This window comes from Penaeus monodon, chromosome 39, assembly GCF_015228065.2.
Source record: "Penaeus monodon isolate SGIC_2016 chromosome 39, NSTDA_Pmon_1, whole genome shotgun sequence".
Taxonomy (NCBI): Eukaryota; Metazoa; Arthropoda; class Malacostraca; order Decapoda; family Penaeidae; genus Penaeus; species Penaeus monodon.
The window spans coordinates 22,770,784-22,785,783 of NC_051424.1; positions in this window are offsets into that span (position 1 = coordinate 22,770,784).

Below are 15,000 nucleotides of genomic sequence, written 5' to 3' on the forward strand. Positions count from 1 at the left end.
TTGGGGGGGGATGGTTCGGGAAAATTTGGAGCAAGGAACCTTCCGAAGAAACTACTCATTTTCCTTCCCTTCCCGGGGGTCCCCTTTACCCCCCTCCTCCCCCCCCCCCCTTTTCTTTTTCCCCTCCAGCCCGTATCTATATTCTCATTTACCTTTCTTAACCCTTTTTTCTTTTCTTTCCCCCGTTACCTCGCTCTGCTTTTATTTCGCTCTTCCTCCTCTCTCTCCTTTTCTTCTCTCATTTCTCCCGTCTTCACATTATTATCCCTAATCTTTCATTATCTCCTTTCCCTTCCTTTCCTCTTTGCCGTCCCTTTTTCCCTCTCCAAATTTTCCTTTCCCAATTTTGTTCTCTCTTCATTCTCCCTCACCCCTCTTCCTCTCCATCTTCTTTTCTCCACACCTTTCCTCTCCTTCCCTCTGCTCCTCTCCCCTTCCTCTCTTCTCCTCTCCCCCTCTCCCTCTCTTCTCCTCTTTTTCCCATCACCCTTCCTCCAAGCCTTCCTTCCATCCTCCCTCTTCCCCTCTTTCTCTCTTCATCTATCCTCCTCTTCCCCTCATCATCTTTTCCCTCTTTTCCTCTGCCCCTTTTCCTTTCTCCTTTTCCAAATTCCCCCTCTTCTCCTCTTCCCCTTTTTTTTTTTTTTTTTTTTTTTTTTTTTAAAAAAAAAAAAGGGGGGGGGGGGGGAAGAGGGGGGTGAGAAGCCGCCCCCGAGGAAGGGGTTGAGAAAATGAAGAGGGAGGGGGGGGGAAAGGGGAGGCGGAAGAGGAGGAAGGGGGAAGGGGGGGGGGGAAAGAGGGGGGAGGAGAGGAGGAGGAGAGAGGGAGGAGGGGGGGAGGGGGGAGGAGGGAGGGAGGGAGGGAGGAGGGGGGGAGGAGGAGGGAGGGGGGAGGGGGGGAGGGGGGGGGGGGGAGGAGGAGGAGGAGGAGAGGAGGGAGGAGGGGAGGAGGAGGAGGGAGGAGGGGGGGGAGGGAGGGAGGAGGGGGGAGGGAGGGAAGGGAGGGGGGAAGGGGAAAAAAGGAGGGGGAAGAAAAGAAAAAAGAAGAAAAAAAAGAAGAAAAAGAAGAAGAGAAAAAGAAGAGAAGAAGAGAAGAAAAAAAGAGGGAGGGGAAAAAAAAGAAAAAGAAAAAAAAAGGGGAGAAAAAAGAGAAAAGGAGGAGGGGAAGAAAAGAGAAAAATAAAGGGAAGACGGGGAAGAGAAAAAAAAAGGGGGGAAGAGAAAGGAAAAAAAGAAGGGAGAAGGGGAAAAAAAAAAAAAAAAAAAGGAGGAAAGAGGAAAAAAAAAAAAAGGGGAAAAAAAGGCGAAAGAAGAGGAACAGAAAATGATAAAGAGGGATGAAAAGGAGGAAAGTGAGGAAGAGGAAGAGAAAATGAGCAGGATGGATGAGAAGGAGGAGGAAGCGGAAGAGGGAGGACGAAGGAAAAAAAAAAAATGAGAAGGGTGGAACAAAAAAAAAGGGGGGGAGGAGGAAAGGGGGAAAGGGGGGGGGAAAAGGGAAAAGGGGGGTTGTGAAAAAAAAAATGAGGAAATAAAAGGGGGGGGGGAAAAAAAAAAAAAGAAAGAAAGGGGGGAAAGGAAAAAAAAAAAAAAAGGAAAGGGGGGGGGAAGAAGGGAAAAAAAAGGGGGGGGGGGGGAAAAAAAAAAAAAAGGAAAAAGGGAAAAAGGGAAAAAAAAAAATTTTTGGGGTTGGGGAGGGGAAAAAAAAAAAAAAAAAAAGAGGGGAAAGGTTTAAAAAAGGGGGCGGGGGGAAGGGGGAAAAAAAAGGGGGGAAAAAAGGAAAAGGAGAGGAAGGGAGAGGGGGGGAAAGGGGAAGGAAAGGGGGAAACAAAAAAGGGAGAGGGGGGGGGGGGGGAGAGAGAGAGAGAACGAAAACTAGCGGACATGTTACTCCAAATAACATCATCCTACTTTCCAAATAAAACCCACCTTAAAAAGATAAAGCATAAAAAAAACTCTTTTTAACAAATGTTAAAAAATATATATAAAAGTGTAGCATGCCGGAGCAGGAGGCCAAGGACGCGCGCCCAACAAAGCCGCGGGCCCGTTTCATGTGTCTGAAGCCCTGGGGGGGGGGGGGGCGGGGCTGGGGATATGTTTGGGGGAGAGAGGGAGAGAGGAAAGGGGTTCGCCTAGGAGATGTTTGGGGTCGGGGAAAGGGGGGGGCGGGGGGTTCGAGGGAAGGGGGCGTGCCAGGTTTTCGGAGCATCGGGGAGGGGGGGGGGTTGTGGCCCGGGCGGGGGGTAAGGTAGAAGGAAGGAGGCTTACGTAAGGGGAGTGGGGGGGGGGTGCCCCGGGTTTCTGTATTAGTGGTGGGTAGGGGGGAGGGTAGGAGAGGAGGGTGAGGGGTGGGGGGGGGCACGTGGCGATTCAGGAGGGCGTGAGAGGTCGGCGTCGAGGCCAAGAGGGCGAGGCAGGTGAACCCTTGAAGGAAAAAGGGGAAAGAAGCTTCTCTTATTTTTATCCTCTTTTTATTCTTGAACATCATCTCCCGTTCTCGCCGCCTCTCTTTTTGATGTGGATTAATGCTCAGGACTTATTAGTTTTGGTCCGGAAAGGCTAGAAAGAGGAATGGAAGATCAGCCCCGAAACGAAGCTTTTAAAAAATCTTCCAAAAGTTTTTGCGTTTTCCTGTTAATAATAATGATAAAAAAAAATTTATAGAGAAAACAGACCTGCGAGAAAGTACAAAAATAACAGCAGTAAAATGTTTTTTTTAAGATAAAGGCGAAAGAGGGAGTGATAGAATGCTTTGGGGACTTAGAAAAAGTAGAAAGATAAAGAGTGCGAATGAGGAGGCGAAGAGGAAAAAGAAGATGAAGGAAGATGTGAGGAAAAAGGGAATGAGAATCAGTGATGACAGTAGGGATAACAGCGATAATTAGTAGTAAGGATGATCATTAAAAAATTATGGGGATAATATTAATGATTATTATAAAAAGCATAATAATGATAATGAAAGACTAATAGTAGTGATAATAATGATGATTATAATAGTAGATGGTAATATGATCATGTCCTTAACAATGATGATATATTTTATTTTTGGTTAAAGTTGCGAGAGATTTCCAGTGTGGAAAAAAAGCAAGATCGATCTACGAACGTCGGAAGTGTGACGACGACGTGTAAGAGAAACGAATGGACCTCAGCAGGCGATGGATGGGCGGCGCCGGAGGGGGAGGAGGGGTGGGGGGAAGGGGAGGGTTGGAGGGAAGGGGTGGGAGGGGCAGGGGGCGAGGAGTGGAGGGAAGGGGAAGGAGGAGAGGAGTAGAATGGAGGGGGAGGATTGGAAAGGGGGAAAGGGGGAGGGAGATAGGAGTGGAGGGAAGGAGGAGGGGGCTGGGAGGGAGGGAGAGGGGAGGGTGGGAGGGGATGGAGGGTCGGGAGCGAGGAGGCGTGGAGGTAGGAGTAAGGAAGGATGGAGTAAGGAAGGATGGAGTAAGGAAGGATGGAGGGGGCAAGGAAGAAAGGGGAGATGGCGAGAAAGAAGTCTTACACTTAGCTTTCTTTCTTATATCTTCTCTTTCTTCGGAAACTCTCTTTTTATCCTTTTCTTTTTGTTCTTTTTTGGGGGGTCTCTTTTTTTCCGGTTGTTTATTTTCATTCTCTCTATTCTGCCCATTTTTTATCCTTTTTCCTTTCTTCTTTACTTCTTCCCCTCTACTTTCCTTTTAATCTCCCTCTTCTCCCTCTCGCTGTCCTCTCTTCCCCTCTCTCCTTCCCCTTTCCTCCTCTTTCCACCCTCCCTCAGCGTGCTCATGCTCTCTACCTCCTCTCTCACTGCGACTCCTCGCACGCTCTCGTGCTCGCTGCAGCCTTCCTCACTCTCTCTTCTCACTTCTCCCCACTCGTCGTCGCCACTTTCTCTCTCTCACGTCGCTCGCTACACTTGCTCTATCTCTCACATTCTCTCTGAGCGCATTCTCTCGTCTCCATCTTATACTACTCAAGAGTCTGATACAGAAATGTCTCACTAGACTCACAGTACTCACTGTGCTCTACTCCTCACTTCTCTCTACTCTCCACTTCTTCTCTCTCACTTCTCTCTCTCTCATTCTCTCTCTCTCACTTCTCTCTCTCTCTCTCTCTCTCTCTCTCTCTCTCTCTCTCCCTTCTCTCTCTCTCACTTCTCTTTCCTTTCTCTCGCTCTCTCTCTCTCCTTTTTCGCTCTCACTTTCGTTTTCTTCTCTCTCTCTCTTCCCCCCCCCCCCCCCCATCTCCCTGAATCCGGCACGCAATGCTTTATATTCCGCCGACATTTATCGCGTAGAACCTTTTAAGAGACTTGTCTTCGGAACTAATATTTATGCTGTGCGACTTCCCCCCCCTCCCCCCTCCTCCGCACCCCAGCCCCTCTCTCGTACCCTGCCCGACCCCCAGCATGCACCGGAAACCTCGCCCGGTGAAGAATGAAGGCTTCCTTTAGGGGAGGGTCAGTTATGGGGTGGAGCAGGAGGAGGTAGAGGAAGAGGTAGAGGAGGAGGAGGACTAGGAGGAGGAGGGGATAGGGGAGGAGGAGGAGGTAGAGGAAGAGGAGGAGGTAGAGGAGGAGGAGGAGGTAGAGGAGGAGGAGGTGAGAAGAGGGTAGGAGAGAAGTTGAGAGAAGAGGGGAAGGGAAAGGAGATGGGATCAGAGAGGAATTAGAGGAGGAGGAGGAGGTAGAGGAGGAGGAGGAGGAGGAGGTAGAGGAGGAGGAGGAGGAGGTAGAGGAGGAGGAGGAGGAGGTGGTGGTGTGGTGGTGGTGGTGGTGGTGGTGGTAAAGCAGGTAGATGAGGAGGAGGAGGTAGAGGTAGAGATGGATGTTGCGGTAGAGGGAGGTTGAAGGGGTAGAGGAGGAGAGGGGGGTTTTAGTGGTGGTGGTGATAGTAGCGGTAGTAGTAATAGTAGTAGTAGTAGTAGTAGTAGTAGTAGTAGTAGTAGTAGTAGTAGTAGTAGTAGTAGTAGTGGAGATGGGGACAGAGACAGAGATGAGAATGAAGATGGAGGTAGAGGTAGAGAAGGAGTAGGGTGAACAGGAGGAGGAATATAATGGGAACGAGCAGGAGGCCGCAGAGAAGTGAGGAAGATGCATAGTAGCCATTATATTGTGTGGAATCTGACGTGAAGGGAGATTGATTTTATTTGACGAGAAGAGGCAAACAGAATGAGGTCATTTGCGGTAAGGAAGGGCGAGAAAAAAAATGCACAAAGAAGAGAATAATAATAGTCGGAAACTGGAGACGGAGGAAGATAAAATGCAAAGGGCAAAACAAGGGTCAGAAACGCGGGTCGAGATGTGAAGAACGTAACGTCAATTGAGCATGCGGTGGAGGGCAGGAAGGAGGGGGAGGCAGGGGGGAGTGGGGAGGGCAAGGAGCAACAGCAACCAAGGACACGCTCATTACCTTTACCACGGCAACCATGACTCAGCAGGATTCTTCCCTCCCTCTCTCGCCTCCTCTCTCCCCCCTTCCTTCCCTCCGTCATTTCCTCCCTCCCTCCCTCCCTCCTTCAGTCCCATCTTCACCCTCCGCACTCCCTCCTTCCTCCCCATCTCCCTTCCTCCCTCCCCTGTATCCTCTCCCCCCCTCTTCTCCCCTGCCCTTCCTCTCCCTCCTCAGGGCAGGTACAACGTCAGGTGGTTGAGGAAAAAAAGAGGCTGAGGATTGGCTGGAGGATCTCTCGGGTGGGCCGCGTTGTTGTGCCGTCGCCCTCCTTTTGCGGAATGCTCGTGGGGGAGGGGGAGCGGGCAATGGGGAGGGGAGGGGAGAATGCAATGGGGAAGGGAGAGGGGGGAAATACAGAGAGGGAGGGGATGGAGAAGGACGAGGAGAGGAGGTAGGCAGGTAGACGGAAGGGGAGGGGAGAGAGAGGGGAGGGGGAGAAGTGTCGTGAGGAAAGTTTATGATTTTTTCATCCTTTGTCGCTTTTGTTGTTTGTGGTGTGTGTGTGTGTGTGTGTGTGTGTGTGTGTGTGTGTGTGTGTGTGTGTGTGTGTGTGTGTGTGTGTGTGTGTGTGTGTTTGTGTGCGCGCGCGCGCGCGCGCGTGTGCGTGTGCGTGCGTGTGTGCATGAGTGTGTGTGTGCTTGTGCGCGCGCGCGAACACACGCTTGCGTGTGCACTTTTTTTTTCTGCGTATTCACATTTTTTCTGTTCTTTCTGCTAAATCTTACTTTTTCTTTATCCTTTTTACAGCTTTTCTACAATACTTTATCTTACTATGATAATCCCCGCTGCGATGCAGTGTCACGGTGTTCAGTTTTAGCAGTAAAATAATTAACTTCAGACAAAAAATGCAGAAGCTTTTCTTGGTATGCTTAAAGGCTAGACACGGATAGTGAAGATATCAATGCAATGCATGATAGGCGAGAGGCAAGGGAGAGAGCGCGAGGAGAGTGCACGTGTGAGGAAGAGCGTGTCTCCGTGGGAAATGTAGGGGTATAAGTGTGAGGAAGGGTGTGAGGTAGGGAGAATGTAAGGTAAAGGTTTAAGGAAGAGAACGAGGCAGGGAGAACACAATGATAATTAAAGTGTGAGGAAGAGGCAGAGAACGAATTTAAAGGATGAGATAATTGTGAGGAAAAAGATGAGGTGAGAATAATATAATGGAATAAGTGAGAGGAGGATTGAGATACTTAGAATGAAATATGAAATGGGGGAGTCTCATATTTGATAGACATGGCCCATCCCATATATCGCGACACATTATTTTTAATTAATTGATTAATTTAATTATGTATTTGTTTATTTATTTGTTTGTTTATTTAGTACAAGAAAATTACGCCAACACTACAAACCCTTCAGAATTAGCACACACTGAGGCCTGTGGATGTCGCCTGGCACTCGAGGTGGCACCTGCCGCGTGACCCTTATCCCCTTCAGCTATGCGTGTGAGAGTGCCTGGCAGTTAGCCTTATATGGGGGGTTTAAGTCCTGTGTTGTTTAGTGTTTAAGATGTGTATGTGTGTTGTCTAGAGCTCGTTGTGGTTGATGGTTAAAAGGGAGAGAGGGAGGAGGGGGAGGGAGGGAGAGAAAGAAAGAAAGAGGAAGAAGCTGAGAGAGAAAGAGAGGGAGGGAGAAGCATATAATATTATATATATATATATATATATATATTATATATATATATATATATATATATATATATATATATATATATATATATATATATATATCATATATTATATATACATATATATATATATATATAATATATATATACATATATATATATATATATATATATACTATATATATATATATATATATATATATATATATATATAATGTATGTGTGTGTGTGTGTGTGTGTGTGTGTGTGTGTGTGTGTGTGTGTGTGTGTGTGTGTGTGTGTGTGTGTGTGTGTGTGTGTGTGTGTGTGTGTGAGTGCGTGCGTGCGTGCGTGCGTGCGTGTGTGTGTGTGTGTGATTATATGTACATATATATATATATATAATATACATATACATATATATATATATACACATATATATACATATATATACATCTATTATGAGAGAGAGGAGAGGAGAGAGAGGAGGAGAGAGAGAGAGAGAGAGAGAGAGAGAGAGAGGGAGAGAGAGAGAGGGGGGGGGAGGAAGAGAGAAAAAAAAAGAAAGGAAGAAAAGAGAAAGACTAAGAGAGTGAGTGTGAGAGTGAAAGGGAGAGTGAGAGTAAGAGAAAGAGAAAAAAAAGAGAGAGAAGATAAGAGAAGAGAGAAAGACAGACAGACAGACAGAGACAGAGAGGCTGACTAACTTACTAACTGACCGACAGAGCTAGAAATAATAAAAAAGACCAGGAAGAATAAAGAAGAAAGAAAGAAAGAGAGCGAGAGAGAGAAGGAGGTACCCCTCCCCCTCTCCTCGTCGAGATAGCCCGTTACAACTTGAAGGGTTTTGCCTTTGTGGCGGGTGTGCAGGGAGATAGGGAGACTCCGTAAGGGTGATGGGAAGTGTGAGGTGATGCAGCGAAGGGTGGAAGGGAGGATAAAGTGGATCGACGAGGGGGGAAGGGGAAGGGAGGAGTGTGCTGGGAAAGTAGGAGGACTGGAGTGCATGGAAAAGGGGGAGAAGTGGCATCGTGGAGAAAAAGGGAAGGCAGAGCACAGGAGGAGGATAGGTGTGAGGAAGAGTCAGTGAAGTGTGAAGAGTGGACGAAAAGTGTGAAAGGCGAGGGGAAATGTTAAAGAGTAAGTTAAATGTGAAGGTGATTGGGGATGGAGAAGAAGAAGGCGGGGGTGCAATGTAGAGTAGTGTGAAGAGTGAATGGAAGTGTGAAGGGTGAAGGGTGAGTAGGGGCAGGGCAGGGGAGGGGCATGGCAGGCCAGAGAGCGGTGTGATCACGCCGCGTCGCCCAACACATATTGATCCCCTGCGCCGCCTACTGCTGCTGCTGCCACTGTTGATACTGCTGCTGCTGCTGCATATGATGTCGCCGCAGCTTCTGCCTTAGCTGCTGTCGCTGATGCTCTCGGCTCTATTTCATGCCCTTTTCTAATTCTTGTTCTTGCTATTGCTCTCTCCCTGCGCTTTTGATGGGAGCATAGCTGTCGGTATGAGTGTGGCCGGGCGAGTGTTTCAATGTTGCCCGATTTTTCCCCGGCGCGTCCCTAAACTTCCGGTTTTTCGCGCGAGATTTTCTCCCCCAAGCCTAATGACAATAGTTCTAATGAGACCTCGGGCGCTGCCGCCGGCGATATGAGGCAGCGATGGCGTCGTTGCCGGGCCGGCGTGAAGGGCGGTCCCGCTGCGGAGGCTGATTTGACCCGCCGAGTAGCGCTTTCCCTGTGCTTGGCGAGGGGGTAGCGCAGGTATTGCTACAGTGGCCGGGGTTGGGGCCGCGCTGTCGGCCGAAAGGGAGGCGTATCCCTGGCTGTGGCGGCGTTCGCGGTGGCGTATCCTTGGCTCCTTCCACCCCCTCTGCTCCCTTTCTTCAGCACCTGCTTCCCTTGGCCGCCCTTTGCCCGCACGCCCACTTTGCCCCTCCCTTCTGAAGCAGGGGAGCAGGGGCGGAGGACGTCAGCCTGAGCGTCAGCCGCCGCTCTTCGGCTGCCATTCACGATCTTGCGGCCGCAGGATGCTGCCGGGAGGAGCCGTCTCCGAGAGGAGTGGTAGTTCCTAGAGATGCTGCGATGCTCCTCTCTTTTCCTTTCTTCACTCCTCTTCTCTCTCTCTCTATGTATCTGTCTCTATCTCTCTCCCTCTTCCTCTTCCTCTCCTTCTCCTTCTCTTTCTCCCTCCCCTTCCACCCCCTCCCCCTTCTCCTCTCTCTCTCTGTCTCTCTCTCTCTCTCCTCTCCTCTCTCTCTCTCTCTCTCTCTCTCTCTCTCTCTCTCTCTCTCTCTCTCTCTCTCCCGTAGGTCTAAATCGTTCGTCTGAGCGAGGCCGCCCAGCGACGCCGCAATTCCTGCCAATCAAGTTGTGGTAACCGGAGAATGATTAGGGAAATGAGCGCGAATGAGATTAATCATATCAATTTTCCCCGCGAACTATGAATGGGATTATGGGGGGGAGGGGGAGGGGAAGAGGAAATAGCTGCGGGCGAGAGTGTCTTGGGGAGTCAGCCCCGGAGGGCCGCGTCAGCGCTTCGGGCGCTTGAGGGTCGTCTTTCCGTGTCTTCGCGTCTCACTGTCTTGTCTCTTGTCGCGTTTTTTCGCTTTACGGCTCTCTCAGTACTGTTAATAGTTATGATGATAATAATGATAACAATAACAGCAATAATAATGACATTTATAGTAATAATAGTAATAATAATAATGATAATGATAATGATAATAATAATAATAATAATAATAATAATAATAATAATAATAATAATAATAATAATAATAATAATAATAATAAAAATGGTAATAATAATAATAATAATAATTATTATTATTATTATTATTATAATAAAGGTAACAGTAATAATAAAGTAACAGTAACAATAAAAATATCAATACTGATCAGTGATAATATTCATATATGCTGATAATAGTAATTCTAATAATAACAATAACAACATCGATAACGAAATCCCCCGTGAAGGTTCGCGTCGCAGCGGCCACTCCTCCCCGGCTCCGCCCCGGCCTTTTCGCGCCGCCTTTTGAGAAACGGGGCCTTCGAGGCTGTAGCTCTGAGGCGCGTGGTTTATGGCGCGTTCGTCCCTTGGGGGCGAGGAAGGGCCTTGTTTTCCCTTAGGAATCCCTTTTCAAAGTTGAAAGTTTATCAGCTCCAGATAGGCGAAGGGGCGAGGGAGGGAAAAGGGGAAGGGGAGGGGAGAAGGGGGAAAAGGGAAGGGAGAAGAAGGAGGTTGGTTGGTTTATGTGTCTTGCTTGCTTGCTTTTTTGGGGGGTGGGGGTTTGTTCCTTTCTTATGTTATTTTTGTTGTATTTTTTCTTTTTTTCCCCTTATTTCCTCCCTTCGCCCTTTCTCTCCTTACTTTCTCCCTCCCTCCCTCCCTCCCTCCAACGCTTCATCCTTCCATTTGTCCTTTCCTCCTTCCCTCTCTTCCTCACCTCCTCCCTCCTTTGTTTCGCCTCCTTTCTCCCTTCCTCTATCCCTTTTTCCTTTCCCCTCTCCCTCTCTCTCTCTCTCTTTCCTTCCTTCTTTCGTTTCTTCCTCCCTCCTTCTCGCCTTTCCCCCCTTCATCCGCCCACCCCTCAGTCTCTCCCTTTTTCCCTCTCTCCGTTTCTCTCTCCCTCCCTTCCCTCCCTTCTTCCCTCCTTCCTTCCTTCCCTCCGCCCCCTCGTAACTGCTCTTGTCGCGGTCATAATGGAGATGCTTGTGCCGCTCCCTGACTGCCGATTCAGCCTTCCTTCTCTGCTTCCCCTCTTCTTTTTCTCTCTCCTCCTCCTTCTCCTCTTCCTCCTCTTCCCCCTCCCTTTCCTTCCCTCCCTTCCTTTCCCTCCCCTCCCTTCCCTCCCCTCCCCTCCTCCTCCTTTTCTTCTTCCTCCTTCTTCTTCTTCTCCTCCTCCTCCTCCTCCTCCGCCTCCTCCTCCTCCTCCTCCTCTCATTCCTCTCTGATCCCATCTCCTTCCCCTTCCCCTCTTCTCTCAACTTCTCTCCTACCCTCTTCTCACCTCTCCTTCTCCTCTTCCCGTAGCGTTTCTTATTATCTGCTCTCTCCTTCCTTTCTCCTTCCCCTCGTCTCTCGTCTCCTCTCCTCTCCTCTTCTCCCTCTCGTCTCCCCTCTCCATTCTTCTTCCCTTCTTTCTTTGTCTTGTACTTTGGTCCGCCCTTCGTCTCTATTCTGTGTTTTGTTGTTTCTTCGCTATTTCATTTTCATTGTTTGTTTTCGTGTCACTTTGCTTCCATTTCTCTCTTCGAATTTTGACATCAGTCCCTCCTCCCCACCCTTCCTTTTCCCAGTCCTTTTCCATATCCCCCCTTCCTCCTTCCTTCCCTCCCCTCTCACCCTGCCTCCCCTGCCTCCCTCCCCTTCCTTCCCTCCCCTCTCACCCTGCCTCCCTCCCCCTGCCTCCCCTCTCCCCCTGCCTCCCCTGCATCCATACCCCTGCTCCCTCCCCTTTTCCCCTGCCTCCCTCCCCCTGCCCCCTCCCCTTTCCCCCTGCCTCCCTCCCCCCTTCCTCCCCTCGTGCAGCTTTGTCTTGCCTCGACTAAGCCTCGCGGTGAGTGGTTCGCCCATCTGTTACAAGCGGCTTTTATCGCACGTTTTAAATTCTCCGGTTATTGTATCTCTATGCAGAGGAACCCTCGCCTCCTCCCCCTCCCCCTCCCCCCATCCTACTACTACTACTCCGCCGCCCTCTTCCTCTCATCTTCCTTCCTCCTTCCTTTTCTCTCTTCTCCTCCTTCTGGTCCTTCCACTTCCTCTCCCTCTCGCCCTCCTGCTGCTGTTGCTGTTGCTGTTCTTGTTCCTCTTCCTCCTCTCCCTCTTCCTCTTCCTCTTTCCCTTCCTCCTCCCTCTCTTCCTCCTCTATCCACTCTCCTCGTATTCCACCTTTCCTCCCTTCCCTCTCATCCCCCTGTTTCCTCTTCCCTTTGAAAGTTTTTTTTTCCTCGGGTGGTGTGGGGGGGGGGGGGCATTCAGAGTTTCACGAAATGCCACAGATACCAGCGCGGGTGAGGTGCGAGCTGTTCATGCAAAATAACCTTTTTTTTAATTCTATCCCTTTTCGTCTCTTTCTTTCTTTCTTTCTTTATATTTCTGACAATATCTCTATCTATCTATCTATCTATCTCTCATTTTTCTTCTCTTTCCATATGCACATCTCTCTTTCTCTATCTATCTATCTATCTATCTATCTATCTATCTCTGTCTGTCTCAAACCTTGTTTCTCTCTCGCTCTACCTCCGCCTCCTCTTCCTCCCTCTCTGTTTCCCTCTCTTCTGATATTTTTATCGTAAATTTATCTCTTCCCTCTTTTCCTATCAGCCCGTTATGCTACTGGCTTCTGACACACGGTATCTGACGGTGATAATTTCGCGCTGACGACGTTGCTGACGCGGGGATATCGGCGACACTGGAGGCCGCCCTGAATGCCGCGGCGAGGGATGGGGCGCAGTTGCACTTTTTCTTACTTTCGCTCCCTTGCTCTTTCTCTCTCTCTGTTCTGTTTTCTTCTCTTCTCTCCCTCTCTTTTTCTCTTTCTTTCTCTCTTCTGTTTTCATTTGTCTTTGTCTCTCTTTCTCTTTCTCTTTCTCTCTCTCTCTCTCTCTCTCTCTCTCTCTCTCTCTCTCTCCCTCTCCCTCCCTCCCTCCCTCCCTCCCTCCCTCCCTCCCTCTCCCCTCTCCCTCTCTCTCTCCCTCTTCCTCTTCCTCTTCCTTTCCCTACGAAAAGAGAGAGTAGGAAGGAAGAAAGGGCGATAGAGAGAGAGAGAGAGAGAGAGAGAGAGAGAGAGAGAGAGAGAGAGAGAGAGAGAGAGAGAGAGAGAGTTGATTAGCATGCACGGAAAGCCGAAAGTTGTGGTAATTGCAGTGGCATATTGACCTTAATGGCGGAGGTCGTAATAATTGGGACGATTAAAGAGAGATTAGGTCGGGATTCATTCTCTCTGATAATTTTTATTCTTTTTATATATATATATATATATATAGTTGGATTGTCGTTGTTATATTAATTATATTACTATTGTTGTTACTTTTTTATTTGTTCTTATCGCTGGCCATCATCGTTATATTATTAGTTTATTATTGGTATTATTTTGAGTCACACGCCTGGCGCTCCTCCTCCGTCCCCCTCCCCGCATCCCTCACGCGCAAGCCCCTCCCCACGTAAGCCCCTCCCCCCCATCCTCTTGACACGCCCATTCCCCCCTCCCACAATCCCCACGGCACGCCCATTCCCCCCTCCCACAATCCCCACGGCACGCCCCTTGACCCCCCCCCCTCCCCCCGACGCCTCGCTCCTCGCTGGCGGAAGTTTTTTAATCTCGCAGTTTCTCCCGGAGATTAATCGGCCTTTCCGATTATTATTTGAGGGGTAAATCCTTTCTGGAATTTTTGTCTGTCTGTCCTTTTAGTTCTTTCTTTCTTTACTTCCTTTGGGTCTTTCTTTCTTTCTTTTAGGGGAGGGTTTTTTTTCTCGTTTTTTTTTTTTTTTTTTTCTTTTCTTCCCGTCTATTTTCTTCTTTCTTTTTTCTTTCATTTTTTTCTTTCTTCGCTTCTTTTCTTTTTTCTTTGTTTTCTTTCTTTTTTTCCGCTTTTTCCCTCTCATTTTTTATTAGTTTGTCTTTTTTCCACCTTTCATTCGGTTTATGTTTGTTTTTGTTTGAGGGCCTGAAGCTTGAAGCAATTTTTTCTTTTTTTCTTTTCATTTTTTTTTTTTTATTCTTTTCTTTCTCCCTTTTTGATATTTGTTTGTTGGAGAGGCAAAACCTGTAGCCTCATTCTCGAGACCGATTGTTTGTGTTTGTTTTGCCGTGAGCCAAATGCTTTTTGTACTTTACAGGTATTTCCATTTTTCCTTTTTATCCTTCCCCCCCCCCTCCCCACTTTTCCACTTCTTTCTCTTCACCGTTTTTCTTCCTGACCTTTTCCTCTACAAGACGACGACCTTCGCAAGCACGCCCACGCCCACGCACGCCCTCAGCCTCGCTCTTGTCATGGTCCCCTGAGCGCGGTAGTATGTTCCTGTTGACGTGTGGATTCCTGTTTTACTCACATGAAGCTGACGAAACAAATGTCGCAGCTTCCATACTAGCAACTTGGCGAATTGCGTGTTGTCAAAATAACCCACTGCCCGCATGTACACTGTCAGCTATACTGTTGACTCTCCCCCCCCCTCCCTTGTTTTTTTACTTTCTTGTAGCATTTATAATGATTCAGAGACGGGGGAGAGGTGGGGATGGAGAGAGAGAGAGAAAGAGAAAGAGAAAGAGAAAGAGAGAGAGAAAGAGAGAGAGAGAGAGAGAGAGAGAGAGAGAGAGAGAGAGAGAGAGAGAGAGAGAGAGAGAGAGAGGGGGGGGGGGAGGGGAGATAGATAGTGAGAGAAAGAAAGAAAGAGAACAACAAAATACATGTACAACTATAAGAAAAATAGTAAAATGCCGTCACCAGACAACCAGACAGACGTTGCCAATTGAGTGGTTGTCACATAAACTCCCATTGAAGGAGTGAATCGCCTTGGGCGGGGGGGGGGGGTAGCCTGAGGGATATGTTTGTTTTTCTTTCTTTCTTTCTTTCTTTCTCTCTTTCTTTCTCTCTTTCTTTCTTTCAAAGATCTCTTTAAGGTTTTTGTGTGTCTGGGGATTATATATATTTTTAAGCACATGATGATAATGGTGATGATAACGATAATACTTATAGTAATGATAATAATGATAATGATAATAAAAAAACGATGACAAAGGAAGAAAAAAATAAAAGAAAACGTTCTGAAATCACCTAGACATGGGATGAAACGAGCGATACTGACTCGTTCTGTGCGCCATCCTACACCCCCGCCCCCCCTCCTCCTCCCCCTGACAATCATTCACAAAATGTCATTCGGGCTCTTATGCTTAGAGCGGGGGGGGGGGGGGACAGCTACCCATCTCTCTATATTCTCTTTTCTCTTTTGTCTTTGAGTAGTTTTTTT